The sequence below is a fragment of the Prosopis cineraria genome, unplaced genomic scaffold, assembly GCF_029017545.1.
Source record: "Prosopis cineraria cultivar Desert tree isolate PC_DT_omini unplaced genomic scaffold, ASM2901754v1 PC4, whole genome shotgun sequence".
Classification (NCBI taxonomy): domain Eukaryota; kingdom Viridiplantae; phylum Streptophyta; class Magnoliopsida; order Fabales; family Fabaceae; genus Prosopis; species Prosopis cineraria.
This window is the reverse complement of record NW_026555335.1, coordinates 6823695-6831227: the sequence shown is the minus strand read 5'-3', so window position 1 is coordinate 6831227 and position 7533 is coordinate 6823695. Positions and strand designations below refer to the sequence as shown.

At 32.3% G+C, this 7533-nt stretch overlaps 1 long non-coding RNA gene across 1 annotated transcript; it reads left to right on the top strand.

Moving 5' to 3' along the window:
- Window positions 1–2620: 2620 nt before the first annotated feature.
- On the top strand, window positions 2621–6324 carry LOC129307720 (uncharacterized). The gene is made up of 3 exons (XR_008592471.1): window positions 2621–3536; window positions 5893–5943; window positions 6067–6324. It is a non-coding gene; the product is annotated as an uncharacterized LOC129307720 (long non-coding RNA).
- Window positions 6325–7533: the final 1209 nt, after the last annotated feature.

The following is a 7533-nucleotide window of genomic DNA, read 5'->3' as shown; positions in this document are numbered from 1 at the left end:
TAGATGGGTGGGGGGGGGGAGTAATATTATTTTTCCTCTTAAAATGCATACATATAGTATACCGGCCATTGAGAAAAAAATATGAGTAGGTCTCCTGTCTAGGATACACGTAATTAAATCCAATATTATATGTTTTGTTTTCTCAAATTTTGTATATATTTTCTTAAAAAAGTAATCAGGTTCTGTTCTGTTTTGTTTTTTTGTTTTTAAATCAGGTTTAGTTACGTTATCCATCAATAACATATACATAAAGGTAAGAGAGAAATGAAATGGCTTTAAGCATGGATTCCTACTATTTTTTGAGAAGGATTCATCTATAACAATTAATGATATATATAACAAAATTTATTATTTGCCAAAAAATTAAACAGATATAAAAAATTTTTTTATAGTGAACTAGAATTTTCAATCGTACTACTTTTTTTTATATCAATTTTCATCGAGCTTATATTCTGCAAATTCTGATAATTTTCAAGGTTTAAAAAAAAAATTGATAGTTTTGTTCTGTGACCTTGTCAACATACCCGCTATGGAATGTCTTTTATTTGTAAACTCCATAAACAAACTTTGATAGGATTGTGAATATAATTTAAAATACAGCTTTTTTAGATGTGAAATTTAATGTTTATAATAACAAACTTGGTTACAATGCATTGAACTTGTCTTGTTAGAGTTTATAACTTTATATACTAACTAAACTGAATTTGGAATCTTATTATAATTTATAAGTAGTCCTGTTGTCTAAGATTTATAGTAAAGCCATTGTTTATCCTCACAAATATTTATGTTGTTATACATACATTTATTAAGAGTGTATATATCAACCAACAAATTCTGGTCTTACTTGCAATAATCGATTCTCGTGCACAAGCGGATCTTAGATTTGTATCTCAATATTCTATTATATACATTTTTTGTGGGCTATTATAACTGTGCCTTAAGTGTAGCTAGACTAATTACTAATTAGACATGCATGATTGGCCACATGTTGTTTGGATGTATCACTACAACATTTAGAACTACGATAGCAGTTAACTTTATAACAGGCAAAAACTATTACCTATTCTTATTATAGACAACGCTTTTATAAGTGTTACATTTAAGTAACACTTTAAGCAACGTATGTAAAAAAAGATGAAACTGTTGCCTATTATGAAATAGGCAATGCCTTTTGATCTGTTGTAAGTTATTTTTTAAATAGCCAACACTTTTATGTTTGTTACAAATTATTTTTAAAATAGAAAACATGAGATAACTGTTGCTTATAAATTTATAGTCAGCTAACGAATAAAATCTGTTGCCTAATTTATTTTTTATAATATAAAATTTTTATTGTTTATATGTTAACTTTTTTAACAAAAAATATAACTTTTTCTTAAATATATTTTTTTATTGTTTATATGCTAGCCAATCAGATATGCTTTTTTGTTAAATTTTATATTATAAAAAAATCTAGTTTTGTTAAAATTACCCTTTTCAGCAAAAAGTTTGTGTTTTGTAGCTTTTGTTCGTGTCTTCCTTCCCATTCCCCATTGCATCGCCTTTTCCCTCCCATGTCCCAACCCTAGCCATCTCCCCTCTCCCATCTGTGTCTCTCTATGCTTTGTTTGGATGGAGAGAGAATATGAGAGGAAAGAAAATTAGGAGAAAAACAAGTTTTCTCTTGATGAAAAAAGAAAAGTGAGAGGAAGGAAAAGTATGAGAGAAAATGAGGTGTGAGACCCACTACATTTTCTCTTTACATATGGAGAGATTTTTTTGAAAAAAAAAAATTCATTCCACACCTTTGCCCTCATGCCTCATTACTTTAATTTGTTCTCTCTTTTCTTTGCCAGGACAATTATCTTTGTCACTCTCCTTCTCTTGCGTTAGCATCTTTCATTTTCTTCCACATCTCTCACTGACATTGTTGAATATTCTAGATTCACTAATATTTATATCCAATTCTGCTTGATAAAGCATTATACACATACACCCCTCTTCATTAGGTGCCATCATCAACATCTAATTTCTATACGTATATGCTTATTAAATGGTGAGACAAACCCCAAATGCTAAAATAAAGTATTGAAAGGAGAAAATAAATAGCATTTTAAACATACTTCTGGGCAAAAATAGGAGTAGGCTTATGGTGATAATAAAATACTAATAATTAAAATAAAAAAGTATTTCTACTAAAAACTAACTTGATTTTAAATTATTTTTGATGATGTTAATTTCAATATAATATATTTTTATGAAAATATTACACGAAATATAATATATTTTAATATGAGGATATTATAGTTGTTGTGATGTTTGCTCATTTTCTTTACTTCCTTTTTTTCTTTCATATTTAAATATAAGGAGCAGTAATATTTTTTTAAATTTTTTTCTCTCATGGCTAGTTTAATTTAATTCCATGCATTTCAATTATATGGAATCATGATGCAGCTGGCTTATTCCAAGTGTTTGGTTGGACTTGGTAACGTAAAGGGAATTACATCATGTAATCCTGATTCCTTTAAATGGCAACATTTGGATTACATCGCTAGACCATATGAATAAGGATTACAGATGAGGAAAAGATACTATTGCCCTTGAGAAAAACACGATCGCTTACCATCTCCCTTTGCTAAATAAACGTCTCAAACAAGAAGCAGGAGGAAGGAGAAACCTTGGCCGCCGTCATCTCCCATCAGATATGCCGCCACGTTCCTTTCCTTCACCACCAACAAGATCTTCTTGATTGTATACACTGCTATCGTCATCCACCTTTGAATTGCATCACCTCATCATCGCCACTACGACCTAGGCCTATCACCATCAATGGTTGCTGTGCCAAAAATAGATCACCTATCCCAAGCCTACCTCACTGCAGCCAATTCAAAGCCCACCTCACCACCACCCTATCTCACCACCATTCTCAAATCTTATCTCCTCATTTACATCTTCCTTCATTCCTCTGTGATCTATGCTAGCATAAGGTATTAATTTTTCAGGTTGAGGGTAATATTGCTGGATAGCCATCATTGGAAAAAGGAGGAAGATGGGTGGAATTGTTTTTGTGATTAGGAGTAGAAAGGACATTTCATCATTATTTTAGTATTTTTTTCTTAAAAAAAAATATATTCATCTTATAACTTATCAAATAAATATATATAAATATATGTAATCATCGTTACATTATATTTCATTCTCTGTTATTACAGTACATTCCATTCTCTACGACAGTGAACCAAACCGGAACTTATTTTTCTTTCTTAACGTTTCCTCTCATCAAAACGAAGGGTCAATCTCGCTAGTCGTGACTGTCCAGTGCTTTCTCTTCCCCTCAATTAAACGATTCCACTCCCTGTCGGCAAATATCTTCTACCCCTTCTATCTTTCTTTGTCGCGGGTTGGTGTTGGTGGCCCTAATTCTTCGTTCTTCTATTGGCTTGTCGTTGGCGTGCACTCACGTGTATGAACTTCGTTCGTGATGGTAAGGTCGCGGCACCGGCTTTCGAGCTCCTCTCCTCCTTCCTCTGCTTTGTCGACGCTGCACCCATGCGTCTGTAAGTTTTAGTCGCTAATCTTTCGGTTGCCGTGGTGGATGTGTGAGGAGTTGAGATCGTTTTTTTTTTTAATATTTGCAGCTGGATGTTTATGTTGTTATTTTTTGGAGTGTGATGCTTGTTTTATAACCTTGTCTTAGAATGCATGTAAGGTGCTTGATAAAATGTGTATAAGAGGAATTCAGTTCGGATAGGGTAGTTAAGTATGTTCAATAAATTAAGAACAAAAAGGTGGAAATAAGGTTGTTCAATTTCTATGTTTAAACTTAGAAACATATATTTGCTTGGGGGGGGGAGAGAGAGAGTGTGTGTTAGGATGGTAAAACTTGGGTTACTAAATTGAATTTTGAAGCAATTATAAAAAGGAAGAATGAGAGAGTTTTTCTTTTATGCTTGATTGGATTGTCGTTTCTATATTAAATTATAAGAGTTTTTGTATTTATTGGCACTAAGCTCAAAACCAAGTTTCTGAGGCTTTTTATTCCTTTCATTGCTGTGGCACATTATCAGATAGATATTGATGGCTCATCATTGTCATTTTTCTAGTATTGTAGTCTGAATTTTTGTTGATTTAAATATTTTCTTATGCTGTTGGATGTTTCCCTGTTCTCTCTAGATACTTGATGATGATGGGCTTGCTACACCTCGGGAAATTATAAGACCAAATGACATATATATCAATATGGGATCCCTGGGTGCAGGCCTTGAAATTAATCACTGCAGTACTGAAAACCCTTTACATTTAACATTCTTAATGCCCTTTTCTTTCTTTTACTTTACTTGTATAGGCTTTGAGAACAATTGTGCTAAAATGACACGCTTGCATCCCTGTTGTTATGTGAGGCATCTGTTGTTTGTCTTTGAGAATAAAGTTCTCAAAGAGTAAAGTTGTCTTTACTCTTTAGCAATAGAATAAATCAGTTACTTTATTAACATAGAATAAAGTTGTCTTTAGCAAATCAGTTACTTTAGCCGAGGGATTATAAGTAGCTATGATGTTTAAATTGCTAGAAAAGATAGGTGACAAAATAAAAACACTAACCCTAGATTAACATGCAGGATTTTGATTCAGCTCTAGAAATATAATTAATGTAGTTCCTATAGTTTAAAATTCTTTTTGTAAAATATGTCCTCACATTAAAAAAGTAAAATCAAATTCATCCGTGCTATTTCTACTGTTTGCTTTATTTCCTCATGATAAGGGTGCACACACCAATGCTTCACTATGTTCACCCCACATCCTTTGAGGTTGGAAAACCCATGGAATTTGTTGCTTGCGGAAGTATCTTGAGGCAGCCTAAGTTTTGATGTAAACAGATCACATCTTCTATAGTATCATTTTTTACTAGTGTGGATTTGTTTTCCAAATCATGTACAGAAACAAACATAAGTATATTATGTGCTACTTGATATGTATTTCTTGGCAATGTGGAAGTGAGGGCAATTCCAGTAGGGATGGTGGAGGGAGAGGAAGATGCAGAATGCAATGGCTGAGTAGTTGGGGTGGGAAATTTGCTCAGACCCCATTAAATCTAGAAGCATAATCAAATTCAACACCCCTTTTATATCTTTACATTGAAGTTATTATATATATGCAAACCTTCCCTCTTAAGTATGCAAGATGTGAACAAGTTAGCTAGATTCGTCCAAATACTCTTGAACTTATAAATGAGACAGTGTATGCTTTAATACACGAGGCCATCAAGCTTTAAATTACACACACGCACGTGTGTGTGTACAGTAGCTGTAACAAGCATGTGTATGTTCTGTTTGTCCTGTCTCTGTTTGTCGTATAGCTCAGCATACATATATGTAGATAAATAATTAAACATATGAACAGTAATCTAATCAGTTTTGGACGCTTTTGATGGCGGAAAATCAATTTTCGAAGTTTTGGGGATTGGTCCTCCAGTGTGACTTTCGATGCCTTCCAACGTGCCACCCCGACAAATATTCCCCAGTAGAAAATATGGATGTTCTCTTGTATAGTTCTTTTTCCGTATGTGGCAAACAATTAGTACTCCTATTTTTATATGTTGACATTCGGCCAACTAAAAAGATAGGGGGCAAAAAAAGATTTTTTTTTTTTTTTATGTGATCTCAACTTTTGTTTTGTTTAGTTTTTTTTGCAGGTTGGCATTATGTGATCTAATCTTAATTCATTTTGTGGAGAATTTGGCATTAATGCGTATCTTACTTTCAAATCAACTTGCTTCTCTCTTTTCATAAATTACTTTATCATTTGGCCATCTAATTTGGTGTCAATTGTCCTAGGAAATTTATGATGCCTCTGAGAAATTTCCATGTAAAGTTTTTGTAATTTAATTCCGTGTGTAAAAAAGTTTCAACTGTGCAGAGTGAAAGTCCTAGGAGATTTTTGCACAATTCAATCTCGGGATCAAAATGGGTGAGTTGTCTCCTGATTTTTATTGACAGTTAATATATTCTATTCTTTATCAGGCCGCTTTATTATTATTATTATTGTTAAGCACATACTGCAGTCTTATTTTTTTTTATGCCGATTATCAAGAAAATGAAGAAGGGAGACCACACCAACGAAAAGCTACCATCATAGCAAGATCAAAGGCCACATCAAAGTAATAGTGGCTTTGGCCTACGAAGCAATTCAAGACTTTTTTGAAATAGTGGATCAACTGCATTTTGGGAGTTTACTCTTTTGTTGGTACTTGAACATTCTTTGTAAGGCAAATATGAGGACGAGATGTTATTGTTGATACTGTCAAAACATTAGAATTATGAAATTATTAGATCAAAGATTCCTATTCAATCGATCAATATTTTTTATTTTATTTTTAGGAGAAATGATGAAATTTTCCATTTATTGTAAACGGTATTAAGTAATATTGTTTTAATTGAAAATAATAATAATTAGCAGTATAATATTATACGCAACAGGTGCCATTTGTAAACAAAAAGGCAGCGCTTGTAAATTGTTGCATGTGATGTGTTACGCAACATGTGGAAACTGTTGCTATAGAAGAGCAACAACCGAGAACCGTTGCTTTAGAAACTTTGTTACGGATTAAAAAGTGTTGCCATAGAAGATAAAGGCAAAATGAGAAAACTGTTCTCAGATATTAGTAACAGGTAATATTTGTTGCTTATTTCCAAACTCCAAACTCCTTGCCTATAAACTAACAATAGGCAATAGTCTTTTGGATCTATGAAAAACTGTTGCCTTAGATATTTTAGATAACAATCATTTGAAGTATGATAAAAAATCGTTGCCTATGCTTATAGGCAACAGTTTTTTCTCCTATGGCAATAAATGCCATAGGCTTAAAATGTTATAGTGATATATATATGGATTTCATGTAGTGTAATTGTAAAAATAACACTTATATATATATATATATATATATAATTTTATTTATAATAGTCCTCAATGTATAGCAACTAATTGAGAGATTTGTTTTAATTATAAATGTAAAACTTCAGTTTCTTTTATCTCTTATATTTATTATTTTGCTCTCCCAAATTATATGTCCACATATATATCGGTAGATTCTTGTACGATGTATCAGTTATGTTGGTAATACTCTAACATAAATTATTAAAAGAGAAGTGTATTTTTTATAATTAAATAACTAGCGAGGTTATCCAAATTTCTTATTTAGTGTAAATCAGTTAATTAACCCTTATATGCAAGCTGGATCAATTTTAAAACAACTAAGTTCGCCGGTCATTCTTTGTTAATCTATGACACCCCCCCCCCTTTTTTGCAGCTACTTCTCTCTAGAAGATCCTAATAATTAATATGGCATACTCAAGAGGTATCAGAATAGTGTTTTAAAATTGATCTGACTTAATTAGAGATTAAGCTTAGAGTATGTGCAAATTCTCAGTGGGGGTATGCCCCCTATAAGAATACATGCAAGTTGTTGACATTCAAAGGGAAAGCAAATAATAACGATTTAAAATCATCAATGAAAATGCAAAAAGTTATGTATGATCAGGAAATGCTTACATTACCACG